Raw genomic sequence first — 18,018 nt, forward strand, 5'->3', positions numbered from 1 at the left:
GTAGTTCTGTCAGCATCAAACGTAGTATGCCAAGTATGTTCTGCAGTATGCGTGCTTGTGATGGTTGTTGCTCATAAAATGGATTGTGTACTCGGAAACATGCGTCAAATTTATGTACGTAGTGTACGTTAAGAGTAATGCTTCACCTGCCTAGTACTATACACAAGGACATGGCTGCGACGCGACGTTCACCTTGCTCGCACGAGGGAGTGAACGGTGGCCCTTGGCGCCCATCTTTCATGTTGCTGCTTCCTGCACCCGCTGCCGCTGGCATCACACACCAACCGAACGTCCATCATTACTTGTGGGAGGTGTACATTGGAGTAGCAACTCTACAAAAGTTTATACCACGACATTGATAATGAAAATGTTAACGAATAAAGTATGACGGTGGAAGCGGCATTAGGGCATCTTCGTTGCTGACCCGCAAACCAGACACTCCATCTGTCCGCTGACCGGGCGGCCAGTGGTCATCCAAAGCTAGCCACATACATTTCAAGCTGGGTTTGAGCAAACCTGACGGATTACATGGAAACCAGATGTTTTTCATACAAAATGAATGAAATTCATTACAATTCAAACAATTTTCATTAAAAAAGGGAATGGACCTAACCTAGCTCCTACGGCGGCGCCCGTCGTCCAAGTCGTTGTTTCCTTCCGGCGATCACTAGGCTCATCTCGCCCCATGAGTGGTGGTCATAAGACGTGCGAAGTGAAGGTAGGATCGCCGACGTGGAAGAGTAGAACATGAAAGACGGGCCAGTCCACTTGGGACACAATGCACTGCCGCCTCCCATGTCCTACTCATCCTCGTTGGTTGGAGTCTGCAACCTATCTGTCGTCTGTGGACGTGAGGGGTTGGCACTCCTTGTCCCACTGGCACGACCAAACAGTGTTTGGCGGCGCTTAGGACGTGCAACACACAACATTCTCGTCCGTGATTGCCTGTGCAGCTAGCGCTGCCTCCGCGTCCGGTTGCGCCGCTTGTGCGTTGCGAGCGGCGGTTTGAGCATGGGTGGCCTTGTAGAGTGTCCGCTGCTTGGCGACGAAGCTGGGGTTCATCGCGGCCATGGCCGCCGTGGCTTCCTCGCTCGCGCGCTCCCCGTAGATCTGACACTCCACCAGTCGGTGCTGCTCGAGGAGAAAGACGGTGTACCCCTTCCCCTCCTGCGCCTGCCGGAACACCAACATAGACGCGAGTGTAGGCTCTTGCTCCACCATGATAGCGTTGAAGTGCGCCTGCGCCTGCTCCATGGTCAAATCGGCATGGAACGGTGTGGGCGCCGGTGCCAAGTTTTCGTCCGAGCTAGTCTCCATCGTGGCGTCGTCATCGTCGGAGACCTCAGGAGAGCTGGACGGCTTGCCTGCCTCTATCCGCCTGGCACGACGGCTCTGCCAGGCGGCCACCTCGTGTTTCATCTCCGTCGACGGGTTCTCTCACATAGCATTCCCGCTCGCGGTCGTGGCAGATGTGGTGCACAAGAGAAAAATGTGGAGTGGATGGGTTGTGGTGTGCTCCTCACCGGGTGTGGCCGCTTTTAAATAGTGGATTTCGGTGAAGCCAAGTGTCCGGATGCGTCAATGTGCGGGCGCCGGAGTTGGTTTCTTAGGTGGCGAGCTTGTTTAATAGCGGCATATGGAGGCACGAGCATTGAACGGGCGCGGTAGATATCCGTCCCACCCGATCCAGTAAATGCCTCTCCGAAATTGAACAGGTATGGACACAAGGGACGCGGCCCGGGCGGCGCCCTCGGCCGGCTAGCCGCTTCAATGTCGGCGCCAGCGAGAGATCATGCGTGTTGGGTTCTATGGTAGGGTGCGTTGACCGCAAATTAAAATTTGCCTACCCATAGAACACCGAGGAACATGCTAACAGAGATGGATCATATATCATTACCACTAGACGCGCAGTGCTATGTAGCGGAAGTAGAGTTGGGGCAGCGTGTCCGCTGGGTTCTTCTCCTCTTTGCCCGATGTCCCTCGAAGAGTCGGTCATCAGATCCCGCGAACAGGTTCGCCTGAGTGGCACAAGTGCACCGCCTCTAACGGTATCCGCGCGTGCAGGAGGAACGTTGTGCGGCGGACTGCTAGGTCCGATCACACAACCAGCGGCGAGTGGAGGTGGCTAGTTGCAACACATGCAAAACCCTAGTGATGGCGCCGAAGCGATCAACTGAATGAGTGTGCTGCACCTGCACTATTTATAGGCATCCATCGCGGGCTCAACACTTGAGCCCCGAATGGACCCTAAAGCCCAAAGTATGTCCGGCCTGGATCCGAGTCTGAGTAGGATCACATCCGACTCATGGAGTTGTATCCAACCTCACAGGTTCCTTCCCTTAAGTGCGCGGCCCCTTATGTTTAAGTCATCTTGCTCGCACGTTGGATCACTTCCGACCTTCTCGGCTGGTAGCGGCCTCTAGCAAGACATTGTTGGGGAACGTAGCAAGCAATTTCAAAAATTTTCCTACGATCACGCAAGATCTATCTAGGAGATGCATAGCAACAAGAGGGGGAGAGTGTGTCCATGTACCCTCGTAGACCGAAAGAGGAAACGTTAGCTTAACGCGGTTGATGTAGTCGAACGTCTTCACGATCCAACCGATCAAGCACCGAACGTATGGCACTCCGAGTTCTGCACACGTTCAGCTCGATGACGTCCTCGAACTCTTGATCCAGCAAAGTGTCGAGGAAGAGTTTTGTTGGCACGACGGCGTGGTGACGGTGATGGTGATGTGATCCGCGCAGGGCTTCGCCTAAGCACTATGTCAATATTGACCGGAGGAGTAAACGGTGGAGGGGGGGACCACACACGGCTAAGAAACAATTGATGTGCTTTGCGGTACCCCCCGCCCCTATATATAAAGGAGGAGAGGGGAGGAGGCCGGCCCTAGGGGACCCACTAGGACTCCTAGTCCTAGTCGCCCCCCTTCCTTCTTTCGGAGGGGGAAAGGGGGAAGGAGAGGGAGAGGGAGAAGGAAAGGGGGGCCGCGCCCCTCCCCTTGTCCAATTCGTACTCCCCATGTGTGTGTGTGTGGGGGGGGGGGGCACCCCTTGTGGGCTGCCCTCTCTCTCCCCTATGGCCCATGTGGCCCATTACTTTCTCCGGGGGGTTCCGGTAACCCCTCGGTACTCCGATAAATATCCGAAACACTCCGAAACCATTCCGGTGTCCGAATACTATCGTCCAATATATCAATCTTTACCTCTCGACCATTTCGAGACTCCTCGTCATGTCCGTGGTCTCATCCGGGACTCCGAACAATCTTCGGTCACCAAAACACATAACTCATAATACAAATCGTCATCGAATTTTGAGCGTGCGGACCCTACGGGTTCGAGAACTATCTAGACATGATCGAGACACCTCTCCGGTCAATAACCAATAGCGGAACCTGGATGCTCATATTGGTTCCCACATATTCTACGAAGATCTTCATTGGTCGTACCGTAATGACAACATAAGTTATTTCCTTTGTCATCGGTATGTTACTTGCCCGAGATTCGATCGTCGGTATCTTCATACCTAGATCAATCTCGTTACCGGCAAGTCTCTTTACTCGTTCCGTAATACATCATCCCGCAACTAACTGATTATTCACATTGCTTGCAAGGCTTATTATGATGTGCATTACCGAGAGGGCCCAGAGATACCTCTCCGATACTCGGAGTGACAAATCCCAATCTCGATCTATGCCAAACCAACAAACACCTTCGGAGATACTTGTAGAGCATCTTTATAATCACCCAGTTACGTTGTGACGTTTGATAGCACACAAGGTATTCCTCCGGTATCCGGGAGTTGCATAATCTCATAGTCGAAGGAATATGTATTTGACATGAAGAAAGCAATAGCAATAAAATTGAATGATCAACATGCTAAGCTAACGGGTGGGTCTTGTCCATCACATCATTCTCCTAATGATGTGATCCCGTTCATCAAATGACAACACATGTCTATGGTTAGGAAACTTAACCATCTTTGATTAACGAGCTAGTGTAGTAGAGGCTTACTAGGGACACAATGTTTTGTCTATGTATCCACACATGTATCAAGTTTCTGTTTAATACGATTCTAGCATGAATAATAAACATTTATCATGATATAAGGAAATATAAAATAACAACTTTATTATTGCCTCTAGGGCATACTTCCTTCAGTCTTCCACTTGCACTAGAGTCAATAATCTAGTTCACATCGCCATGTGATTTAACACCAATAGTTCACATTTTTATGTGATTAACACCCGTAGTTCACATCTCCATGTGACCAACACTCAAAGGGTTTACTAGAGTCAATAATCTAGTTCACATCGCTATGTGATTAACACCCAAAGAGTACTAAGGTGTGATCATGTTTTGCTTGTGAGAGAAGTTTTAGTCAACGGGTCTGCCACATTCAGATCCGTATGTATTCTACAAATTTCTATGTCTACAATGCTCTGCATGGAGCTACTCTAGCTAATTGCTCCCACGTTCAATACGTATCTAGATTGAGACTTAGAGTCATCTAGATCAGTGTCAAAGCTTGCATCGACATAACTCTTTACGACGAACTCTTTATCACCTCCATAACCGAGAAACATTTCCTTAGTCCTCTTAGGTAACTAAGGATAATTTTGACCGCTATTCAGTGATCTACTCCTGAATCACTATTGTACCCCCTTGCCAAACTCTTGGTAAGGTACACAATATGTCTGGTACACAACATGGCATACTTTATAGAACCTATGGCTGAGGCATAGGGAATGACTTTCATTCTCTCTCTATCTTCTGCCGTGGTCGGGCTTTGAGTCTTACTCAACTTCGCACCTTGCAACAGAGGCAAGAACCCTTTCTTTGACTGATTCATTTTGAACTTCTTCAAAATCTTGTCAAGGCATGTGCTTTTGAAAGTCCTATTAAGCGTCTCAATCTATCTCTATAGATCTTGATGCCCAAAATATAAGTAGCTTCACCGAGGTCTTTTATTGAAAAACTCTTATTCAAGTATCCTTTTATGCTATCCAGAAATTCTACATCATTTCCAATCAGCAATATGTCATCCACATATAATATTAGAAATGCTACACAGCTCCCACTCACTTTCTTGTAAATACAAGCTTCTCCGAAAGTCTGTATAAAACCATATGCTTTGATCACACTATCAAAGCGTATATTCCAACTTCGAGATGCTTGCACCAGTCCATAAATGGATCGCTGGAGCTTGCACACCTTGTTAGCACCTTTAGGATCGACAAAACCTTCTGGTTGCATCATATACAACTCTTCTTTAAGAAATCCATTAAGGAATGCAGTTTTGACGTCCATTTGCCAAATTTCATCATCATAAAATGCGGCAATTGCTAGCATGATTCGGACAGACTTAAGCATCGCCACGGGTGAGAAGGTCTCATCGTAGTCAACTCCTTGAACTTGTCGAAAACCTTTCGCAACAAGTCGAGCCTTGTAGACAGTACCATTTCCATCAGCGTTAGTCTTCTTCTTGAAAATCCATTTATTCTCTATGGCTTGCCGATCATCGGGCAGGTCAACCAAAGTCCATACTTTGTTCTCATACATGGATCCCATCCAGATTTCATGGCCTCAAGCCATTTCGCGGAATCTGGGCTCATCATCGCTTCGTCATAGTTCGTAGGTTCGTCATGGTCTAGTAACATGACTTCTAGAACAGGATTACCGTACCACTCTGGTGCGGAACGTGCTTTGGTTGACCTACGAGGTTTGGTAGTAACTTGATCTAAAGTTTCATGATCATTATCACTAGCTTCCTCTCTAGTTGGTGTAGGCATCACTGGAACTGATTTCTGTGATGAACTACTTTCCAATTCGAGAGAAGGTACAATTACCTCATCAAATTCTACTTTCCTCCCACTCACTTCTTTGAGAGAAACTCCTTCTCTAGAAAGGATCCATTCTTAGCAACAAAGATCTTGCCTTCGGATCTGTGATAGAAGGTATACCCAACAGTTTCTTTTGGGTATCCTATGAAGACACACTTCTCCAATTTGGGTTCGAGTTTATCAGGCTGACGCTTTTTTCACATAAGCATCGCAACCCCGAACTTTAAGAAACGATAGCCTAGGTTTCTTGCTAAACCATAGTTCATATGGTGTTGTCTCAATAGATTTGGATGGTGCCCTCTTTAACGTGAATGCAGTTGTCTCTAATGCATAACCACAAAATGATAGTGGTAAATCGGTAAGAGATATCATAGATCGCACCATATCTAATAAAGTACGGTGACGACGTTCGGGCACACCATTACGCTGTGGTGTTTCAGGTGTCGTGAGTTGTGAAACTATTCCACATTGTTTTAAATGAAGGCCAAACTCGTAACTCAAATCTTCGCCTCCGCGATCAGATCGTAGAAACTTTATTTTCTTGTTACGATGATTCTCCACTTCACTCTGAAATTCTTTGAACGTTTTCAAATGTTTCAGACTTGTGTTTCATTAAGTAGATATACCCATATCTGCTCAAATCATCTGTGAAGGTTAGAAAATAATGATACCTGCCGCGAGCCTCAACACCCATCGGACCGCATACATCGGTATGTATTATTTCCAATAAGTCAGTGGCTCGCTCCATTGTTTCGGAGAACGGGGTCTTAGTCATCTTGCCCATGAGGCATGGTTCGCAAGAATCAAATGATTCATAATCAAGTGATTCTAAAAGTCCATCCACATGGAGTTTCTTCATGCGCTTTACACCAATATGACCTAAACGGCAGTGCCACAAGTATGTTGCACTATCATGATCAACTTTGCATCTTTTGGCATCAATATTATGAATATGTGTATCACTATGATCGAGATTCAATAAACCATTTATTTTAAGTGTATGACCATAAAAGGTTTTATTCATGTAAACAGAACAACAATTATTCTTTGACTTAAATGAATAACCGTATTGCAATAAACATGATCCAATCATATTCATGCTCAACGCAAACACTAAATAACATTTATTTTAGGTTCAACACTAATCCCGAAGGTAAAAGGAGTGTGCGATGGTGATCGTATCAACCTTGGAATCATTTCCAACACACATCGTCACCTTGCCCTTAACTAGTCTCTGTTCATTTTACAACTCCTGTTTCGAGTTACTAATCTTAGCAACTGAACCGGTATCAAATACCCTGGGGTTAACACTAGTAAAGTACAGATCAATAACATGTATATCAAATATACTTCTGTTCACTTTGCCATCCTTCTTATCCGCCAAGTATTTGGGGTAGTTCCACTTCTAGTGACCATTCCCTTTGCAGTAGAAGCACTCAGTTTCAGGCTTAGGTCTACCTTTGGGCTTCTTCACGGGACTGACAACTTGCTTGCCATTCTTCTTGAAGTTCCCTTTCTTTCCCTTGCCCTTTTACTTGAAACTAGTGGTCTTGTCAACCATCAACACTTGATGCTTTTTCTTGATTTCTACCTTCGCCGATTTCACCATCGCGAAGATCTTGGGAATCGTTTCCGTTATCCCTTGCATATTATAGTTCATCAGGAAGTTCTAGTAACTTGGTGATAGTGACTAGAGAACTCTGTCAATCACTATCTTCTCTGGAAGATTAACTCCCACTTGATTCAAGTGATTGTCGTACTCAGACATTCTGAGCACATGCTCACTAGCCGAGCTATTCTCCTCCATCTTGTAGGCAAAGTACTTGTCAGAGGTCTCATACCTCTTAACACGGGCATGAGTCTGAAATACCAATTTAAGCTCTTGGAACATCTCATATGCTCCGTGGCGTTCAAAACATTTTTGAAGTCCCGGTTCTAAGCCGTAAAGCATGGTGCACTAAACTATCAAGTAGTCGTCATACCGAGCTTGTCAAACGTTCATAACGTCTGCATCTGCTCCTGTAATAGGTCTGTCACCTAGCGGTGCATCAAGGACATAATTCTTCTGTGCAGCAACGAGGATAATCCTCAGATCACAGATCTAGTCCGCATCATTGCTACTATCATCTTTCAACTTAGTTTTCTCTAGGAACATATCAAAAATAAAACAGGGGAGCTATACGCGAGCTATTGATCTATAACATAGATATGCAAATACTATCAGAACTAAGTTCATGATAAATTAAGTTCAATTAATCATATTACTTAAGAACTCCCACTTAGATAGACATCCCTCAAGTCATCTAAATGATACGTGATCCAAATCAACTAAACCATGTCCGATCATCACGTGAGATGGAGTAGTCATCAATGGTGAACATCTCTATGTTGATCATATCTACTATATGATTCACGTTTGACCTTTCGGTCTCCAGTGTTCCGAGGCCATGTTTGTACATGCTAGGCTCGTCAAGTTTAACCCGAGTATTCCGCATGTGCAAAAATTTCTTGCACCCGTTGTATGTGAACGTAGAGCTTATCACACCCGATCATCACGTGGTGTCTCAGCATGAAGAACTTTCGCAATGGTGCATACTCAGGGAGAACACTTATACCTTGAAATTTAGTCAAGGGATCATCTTATAATGCTACCGCCGTACTAAGCAAAATAAGATGCATAAAAGATAAACATCACATGCAATCAAAATATGTGACATGATATGGCCATCATCATCTTGTGCCTTTGATCTCATCTCCAAAGCACCGTCATGATCTCCATCGTCACTGGCTTGACACCTTGATCTCCATCGTAGCACCGTGGTCGTCTCGCCAACTATTGCTTCTACAACTATCGCTAACGCATAGTGATAAAGTAAAGCAATTACATGGCGTTTGCATTTCATACAATAAAGAGACAACCATAAGGCTCTTGCCGGTTGCCAGTGACTTCTACAAAACATGATCATCTCATACAATAATGTATATCACATCATGTCTTGACCATATCACATCACAACATGCCCTACAAAAATAGGTTAGACGTCCTCTACTTTGTTGTTGCAAGTTTTACGTGGCTGCTGCGGGCTTCTAGTAAGAACCGTTCTTACCTACGCATCAAAACCACAACGGTGTTTCATCAAGTGTGCTGTTTTAACCTTCAACAAGGACTGGCCGTAGTCAAATTTGATTCAACTAAAGTTGGAGAAACAGATACCCGCCAGCCACCTTTATGCAAAACAAGTTGCATGTCTGTCGGTGGAACCGGTCTTATGACCGTGGTCATGTAAGGTTGGTCCGGGCCACTTCATCCAACAATACCGCCGAATCAAAACAAGATATTGGTGGTAAGCAGTATGACTATCATCGCCCACAACTCTTTGTGTTCTACTCGTGTGTTGGCGACGTAGCATGCAATTTCAAAAAATTTCCTACGATCATGCAAGATCTATCTAGGAGATGCATAGCAACGAGAGGGGGAGAGTATGTCCATGTACCCTCGTAGACTGAAAGCGGAAGCGTTAGATTAACGCGGTTGATGTAGTCGAACGTCTTCACGATCCAACCGATCCAAGTACCGAACGTACGACACCTCCGTGTTCAGCAGACATTCAACTTGATGACGTCCCTCGAACTCTTGATCCAGTAGAGGGTCGAGGGAGAGTTCCGTCAGCACAACGACGTGGTGACGGTGATGGTGTTGTGAACCGTGCAGGGCTTCGCCTAAGCACTATGACGCTGTGACCGGAGGAGTAAACTATGGAGGGGGGCACCGCACACGGCTAAGAGAATTCTTGGTGTGTCTTTGGGGTGCCCCCCGCCCCGTATATAAGGGGGGGAGGAGGCTGATGGCCAGGAGGGCCACGCCAAGGGGGGAGTCCTGCTTGGACTCCTAGTCCAAGTAGGATTCAGCCCCCTCCTTTTCCTTTCTCCACCGGAGGGAATAGGAAGGAGAGGGAGAGGGAAAGGGAAGGGGAGGGGGCCGCGCCCCCTCCTCCTTGTCCTATTCGGATTCCCTAGGAGGGGGGTGCGCGCCACCCCCTGCGGGCTTCCCTCTCTCTCTCCCTTAGGCCCATGTAGGCCCGACACTTCCCCGGGGGGTTCCAGTAACCCCTCGGTACTCCGGTAAAATACCCGAACCACTCGAAACCATTCGGATGTCTGAATACTACCGTCTAATATATGAATCTTTATCTCTCGACCATTTCGAGACTCCTCGTCATGTCCGTGATCTCATTCGGGACTCCGAACAAACTCCGGTCACCAAAACACATAACTCATAATACAAATCGTCATCAAACGTTAAGCGTGCGGACCCTACGGGTTCGAGAACTATGTAGACATGACCGAGACACATCTCCGGTCAATAACCAATAGCGGAACCTAGATGTTTATATTGGTTCCTACATATTCTACGAAGATCTTTATCGGTCAAACCGCATAACAACATACGTCATTCCCTTTGTCATCGGTATGTTACTTGCCCGAGATTCGATCATCGGTATCCTCATAACTAGTTCAATCTCATTACCGACAAGTCTCTTTACTCGTTCCGTAATGCATCATCCCGCAACTAACTCATTAGTCACATTGCTTGCAAGGCTCATAGTGATGTGCATTACCGAGAGGGCCCAGAGATACCTCTCTGATACACGGAGTGACAAATCCTAATTTTGATCTATGCCAACTCAACAAACACCTTCAAAGACACCTGTAGAGCATCTTTATAATCACCCAGTTACGTTGTGACGTTTGATAGCACACAAGGTGTACCTCCGGTATTCGGGAGTTGCACAATCTCATAGTCAGGGGAATATGTATAAGTCATGAAGAAAGCAATATCAATAAAACTAAACGGTCATAATGCTAAGATAACGGATGGGTCTTGTCCATCACATCATTCTCTAATGATGTTATCCCGTTCATGAAATGACAACACGTGTCTATGGTCAGGAAACTTAACTGTCTTTGATTAACGAGCTAGTCAAGTGGAGGCATACTAGGGTCACTCTGTTTTGTCTATGTATTCACACATGTACTAAGTTTCCGGTTAATACAATTCTAGCATGAATAATAAACATTTATCATGATATAAGGAAATATAAATAACAACTTTATTATTGCCTCTAGGGCATATTTCCTTCAGTCTCCCACTTGCACTAGAGTCAATAATCCGGATTACATAGTAATGATTCTAACACCGATGGAGTTTTGGTGTTGATCATGGTTTGCTCGTGGAAGAGGCTTAGTCAACGGGTCTGCAACATTCAGATCCGTATGTATTTTGCAAATCTCTCCCTCCTTGACTTGGTCGCGGATGGAATTGAAGCGTCTCTTGATGTGTTTGGTTCTCTTGTGAAATCTGGATTCCTTCGCCAAGGCAATTGCTCCAGTATTGTCACAAAAGATTTTCATTGGACCCGATGCACTAGGTATTACACCTATATCGAATATGAACTCCTTCATCCAGACTCCTTCATTTGCTGCTTCTGAAGCAGCTATGTACTCCGCTTCACACGTAGATCTCGCCACGACGCTGGCACCAACTGACAGCTCCACCATTCAATAAATATGTATCCGATTTGTGATTTAGAGTCATCTGGGTCAGTGTCAAAGCTTGCATCGACGTAACCATTTACGACAAGCTCTTTGTCACCTCCAAAAACGAGAAACTTATCCTTAGTCCTTTTCAGGTATTTCAAGATGTTCTTGACCGTTGTCCAGTGATGCACTCCTGGATTACTTTGGTACCTCCCTGCTAAACTTATAGCAAGGCACACATCAGGTCTGGTACACAGCATTGCATACATGATAGAACCTATGGCTGAGGCATAGGGAATGAATTCCATTTTCTCTCTATCTTCTCCGGTGGTCGGGCATTGAGTCTGACTCAACTTCACACCTTGTAACACAGGCAAGAACCCTTTCTTTGACTGATCCATTTTGAACTTCTTCAAAACTTTATCAATGTATGTGCTTTGTGAAAGTCCAATTAAGCATCTTGATCTATCTCTATAGATCTTGATGCCTAATATATAAGCAGCTTCACCGAGGTCTTCCATTGAAAAATTCTTATTCAAGTATCCTTTTATGCTATCCAGAAATTCTGTATTATTTCCAATCAACAATATGTCATCCACATATAATACTAGAAATGCTACAGAGCTCCCACTCACTTTCTTGTAAATACAGGCTTCTCCAAAAGTCTGTATAAAACCATATGCTTTTATCACACTATCAAAGCGTATATTCCAACTCCGAGAGGCTTGCACCAGTCCATAAATGGATCGCTTGAGCTTGCACACTTTGTTAGCACCTTTAGGATCGACAAAACATTCTGGTTGCATCATATACAACTCTTCTTTAAGATATCCATTAAGGAATGCAGTTTTGACATCCATTTGCCAAATTTCATAATCATAAAATGCTGCAATTGTTAACATGATTCAGACAGACTTAAGCATCGCTACGGGTGAGAAGGTCACATCGTAGTCAACTCCTTGAACTTGTCGAAAACCTTTCGCAATAAGTCGAGCTTTGTAGACAGTAACATTACCGTCAGCGTCAGCCTTGTTCTTGAAGATCCATTTATTCTCTATGGCTTGCCGATCATCGGGCAAGTCAACCAAAGTCCACGCTTTGTTCTCTTACATGGATCCCATCTAATATTTCATGGCCTCAAGCCATTTCGTGGAATATGGGCTCATCATCGCTTTGTCATAGTTCGTAGTTTCGTCATGGTCTAGTAACATGACTTCCAGAACAGGATTACCGTACCACTCTGGTGCGGACCGTACTCTGGTTGGCCTACGAGGTTCGGTAGTAACTTGATCTGAAGTTTCATGATCATTATCATTAACTTCCTCACTAATTGGTGTAGGAATCACTGGAACTGATTTCTGTGATGAACTACTTTCCAATTCGGGAGAAGGTATAATTACCTCATCAAGTTCTACTTTCCTCCCAGTCACTTCTTTCGAGAGAAACTCCTTCTCTAGAAAGGATCCATTCTTAGCAACGAATATCTTGCCTTTGGATCTGTGATAGAAGGTGTACCCAATAGTCTCCTTTGGGTATCCTATGAAGGCACATTTCTTCGATTTGGGTTCAAGCTTACCAGGTTGAAGATTTTTCACATAAGCATCGCAGCCCCAATCTTTAAGAAACGGCAACTTAGGTTTCTTCCCAAACCACAGTTCATATGGTGTCGTCAACGGATTTAGATGGTGCCCTATTTAACATGAATGCAGCCGTCTCTAAAGCATAACCCCAAAATGATAGCGGTAAATCGGTAAGAGACATCATAGATCGCACCGTATCTAATAAAGTACGATTACAATGTTCGGACACACCATTATGCTGTGGTGTTCCAGGTGGCATGAGTTGCGAAACTATTCCACATTGTTTCAAATGAAGACCAAACTCATAACTCAAATATTCACCTCCACGATCAGATCATAGAAACTTTATTTTCTTGTTACGATGATTTTCCACTTCACTATGAAATTCTTTGAGCTTTTCAAATGTTTCAGTATTATGTTTCATTAAGTAGATATACCCATATCTGCTCAAATCATCTGTGAAGGTCAGAAAATAACGATACCCGCCGGGGGCCTCAACACTCATCGGACCACGTACATCATGTATTATTTCCAATAAACTAGTTGCTCACTCCATTGTTCCGGAGAACGAAGTCTTAGTCATCTTGCCCATGAGGCATGGTTCGCAAGCATCAAGTGATTCGTAATCAAGTGATTCCAAAAGCCCATCAGCATGGAGTTTCTTCATGCGTTTTACACCAATATGACCTAAACAGCAGTGCCATAAATAAGTTGCACTATCATTATTAACTTTGCATCTTTTGGCTTCAATATTATGAATATGTGTATCACTACAATCAAGATTCAACAAAAATAGACCACTCATCAAGGGTGCATGACCATAAAAGATATTACTCATATAAATTGAACAACCATTATTCTATGATTTAAATGAATAACCGTCTCGCATCAAACAAGATCCAGATATAATGTTCATGCTCAACGCTGGCACCAAATAACAATTATTTAGTTCTAAAACTAATCCCGATGGTAGATGTAGAGGTAGCGTGCCGACGGCGATCACATCGACTTTGGAACCATTTCCCACGCGCATCGTCACCTCGTCCTTACCCAATCTTCATTTAATCTGTAGCCCCTATTTTGAGTTGCAAATATGAGCAACAGAACCAGTATCAAATACTCAGGCACTACTACGAGCATTAGTAAGGTACACATCAATAACACGTATATCAAATATACCTTTCACTTTGCCATCCTACTTATCCGCCAAATACTTGTGGCAGTTCCGCTTCCAGTGACCAGCCCCTTTGCAGTAGAAGCACTCAGTTTCAGGCTTAGGTCCAGACTTGGGCTTCTTCCCTTGAGCAGCAACTTGCTTGCTGTTCTTCTTGAAGTTCCCCTTCTTCCCTTTGCCCTTTTTCTTGAAACTAGTGGTCTTGTTAACCATCAACACTTGATGCTCCTTCTTGATTTCTACCTCCACAGCCTTTAGCATCGCGAAGAGCTCGGGAATTGTCTTTTCCATCCCTTGCATATTATAGTTCATCACGAAGCCTTTATAGCTTGGTGGCAGTGATTGAAGAACTCTGCCAATGACATTATCATCAGGAAGATTAACTCCCAGCTGAGTCAAGTGGTTATGATACCCAGACATTTTGAGTATATGTTCATTGACAGAACTATTCTCCTCCATCTTGCAGCTATAGAACTTGTTGGAGACTTCATATCTCTCAACTCAGGCATTTGCTTGAAATATTAACTTCAACTCCTGGAACATCTCATATGCTCCATGACGTTCAAAACATCTTTGAAGTACCGATTCTAAGCCGTAAAGCATGGCACACTGAACTATCAAGTAGTCATCAGCTTTGCACTGCCAGACGTTCATAACGTCCGGAGTTGCTCCTGCAGCGGGTCTTGCACCTAGCGGTGCTTCCAGGACGTAATTCTTCTGTGCAGCAATGAGGATAATCCTCAAGTTACAGACCCAGTCCGTGTAGTTGCTACCATCATATTTCAACTTAGCTTTCTCTAGGACCGCATTAAAATTCAAGGGAACGGTAGCATGGGCCATTGATCTACAACAACATAGATATGCAAAAACTATCAGGTACTAAGTTCATGATAAATTAAAGTTCAATCAATCATATTACTAAAGAACTCCCACATAGATAGACATCCCTCTAGTCATGTAAATGATCACGTGATCCATATCAACTAAACCATGTCCGATCATCACGTGAGATGGAGTAGTTTTCAATAGTGAACATCACTATGTTGATCATATCTACTATATGATTCACATTCGACCTTTCGGTCTCAGTGTTCCGAGGCCATATCTGCATATGCTAGGCTCGTCAAGTTTAACCCGAGTATTCTGCGTGTGCAAAACTGGCTTGCACCCGTTGTATGTGAACGTAGAGCTTATCACACCCGATCATCACGTGGTGTCTCGGCACGACGAACTGTAGTAACAGTGCATACTCAGGGAGAACACTTATACCTTGCAATTTAGTGAGGGATCATCTTATAATGCTACTTCCGTACTAAGCAAAAGAAGATGCATCAAGGATAAACATCACATGCAATCAAAATATGTGACATGATATGGCCATCATCATCTTGTGCCTTTGATCTCCATCTCTAGAGCACCGTCATGATCTCCATCGTCACCGGCTTGACACCTTGATCTCCATCGTAGCGTCGTTGTCGTCTCGCCAACTATTGCTTCTACGACTATCGCTATCGCTTAGTGATAAAGTAAAACAATTACATGGCGACTGCATTTCATACAATAAAGCGACAACCATATGGCTCCTTCCAGTTGCCAATAACTTTTACAAAACATGATCATCTCATACAACAATTTATATCTCATCACATCTTGACCATATCACATCACAACATGCCCTGCAAAAACAAGTTAGACGTCCTCTACTTTGTTGTTGCAAGTTTTACGTGGCTGCTATGGGCTTCTAGCAAGAAGCGTTCTTACATACGCATTGAAAGCACAACGATTTTTTGTCAAGTGTGTTGTTTTAATCTTCAACAAGGACCGGCCGTAGTCAAACTTGATACAACTAAAGTTGGAGAAACAGACACCCGCTTGCCACCTCTGTGCAAAGCACGTCGGTAGAACCAGTCTCATGAACGCGGTCATGTAATGTCGGTCCGGGCCGCTTCATCCAACAATACCACTGAATCAAAGTAAGACGTTGGTGGTATGCATTATGACTATTATCGCCCACAACTCTTTGTGTTCTACTCGTGCATATCATCTACGCATAGACCTGGCTCGGATGCCACTGTTGGGGATGTAGCATGCAATTTCCAAAAATTTCCTAGGATCACGCATGATCTATCTAGGAGATGCATAACAACGAGAGGAGGAGAGTGTGTCCACGTACCCTCGTAGACCGAAAGCGGAAGCGTTAGATTAACGCGGTTGATGTAGTCGAACGTCTTCACGATCCAACCGATCCAAGTACCGAACGTATGGCACCTCCGTGTTCAGCACACGTTCAACTCGATGACGTCCCTCAAACTCTTGATCTAGTAGAGGGTCGAGGGAGAGTTCCGTCAGCACGACGGCGTGGTGACAGTGATGGTGATGTGAACCGCGCAGGGCTTCGCCTAAGCACTATGACGCTATGACCGGAGGAGTAAACTGTGGAGGGGGGCACCGCACATGGCTAAGAGAATTCTTGGTGTGTCTTTGGGGTGCCCCCCGCCCCCGTATATAAAGGGGGGAGGAGGAGCCGGCGGCCAGGAGGGGCACGCCAAGGGGGAGTCCTACTTGGACTCCTAGTCCAAGTAGGATTCGCCCCCCCTTTTCCTTCCTCCACCGGAGGGAATAGAAAGGAGAGGGAGAGGGAAAGGGAAGGGGGGCTGCGCCCCCTCCTCCTTGTCCTATTCAGAGTCCCTAGGAGTGGGGCGCGCGCCACCCCCCCCGCAGGCTTCCCTCTCTCTCCCTTAGGCCCATGTAGGCCCAACACTTCCGCAGGGGGTTCCGGTAACCCCTCGGTACTCCGGTAAAATACCCGAACCACTCGAAACCATTCCGATGTCCGAATACTACCTTCAAATATATGAATCTTTACCTCTTAACCATTTCGAGACTCCTCTTCATGTCCGTGATCTCATCCCGGACTCCGAACAAACTTCGGTCACCAAAACACATAACTCATAATACAAATCGTCATCGAACGTTAAGCGTGTGGACCCTATGGGTTCAAGAACTATGTAGACATGACCGAGACACATCTCCGGTCAGTAACCAATAGCGGAACCTGGATGCTCATATTGGTTCCTACATATTATACGAAGATCTTTATCGGTCAAACCGCATAACATACGTCATTCCCTTTGTCATCGGTATGTTACTTGCCCGAGATTCGATCGTCGGTATCCTCATACCGAGTTCAATCTCGTTACCGGCAAGTCTCTTTACTCGTTCCATAGTGCATCATCCCACAACTAACTCATTAGTCACATTACTTGCAAGGCTTATAGTGATGTGCATTACCGAGAGGGACCGGAGATACCTCTCCGATACACGGAGTGACAAATCCTAATCTTGATCTATGCCAACTCAACAAACACCTACGGAGACACCTGTAGAGCATCTTTATAATCACCCAGTTATGTTGTAACGTTTGATAGCACACAAGGTGTACCTCCGGTATTCGGGAGTTGCACAATCTCATAGTCAGAGGAATATGTATAAGTCATGAAGAAAGCAATAGCAATAAAACTAAACGATCATAATGCTAAGCTAACGGATGGGTCTTGTCCATCACATCATTCTATAATGATGTGATCCCGTTCATAAAATGACAACACATGTCTATGGTCAGGAAAGTTAACCATCTTTGATTAACGAGCTAGTCAAGTAGAGGCATACTAGGGATACTCTCTTTTGTCTATATATTCACACATGTACTAAGTTTCCGGTTAATACAATTCTAGCATGAATAATAAACATTTATCATGATATATGGAAATATAAATAACAACTTTATTATTGCCTCTAGGGCCTTCATCGTGCATATCATATACGCATAGAGCTGGCTCGGATGCCACTGTTGGGGAAGGTAGCATGCAATTTCAAAAAAATT

This window comes from Triticum aestivum, chromosome 2D (genome assembly GCF_018294505.1).
Source record: "Triticum aestivum cultivar Chinese Spring chromosome 2D, IWGSC CS RefSeq v2.1, whole genome shotgun sequence".
NCBI lineage: Eukaryota > Viridiplantae > Streptophyta > Magnoliopsida > Poales > Poaceae > Triticum > Triticum aestivum.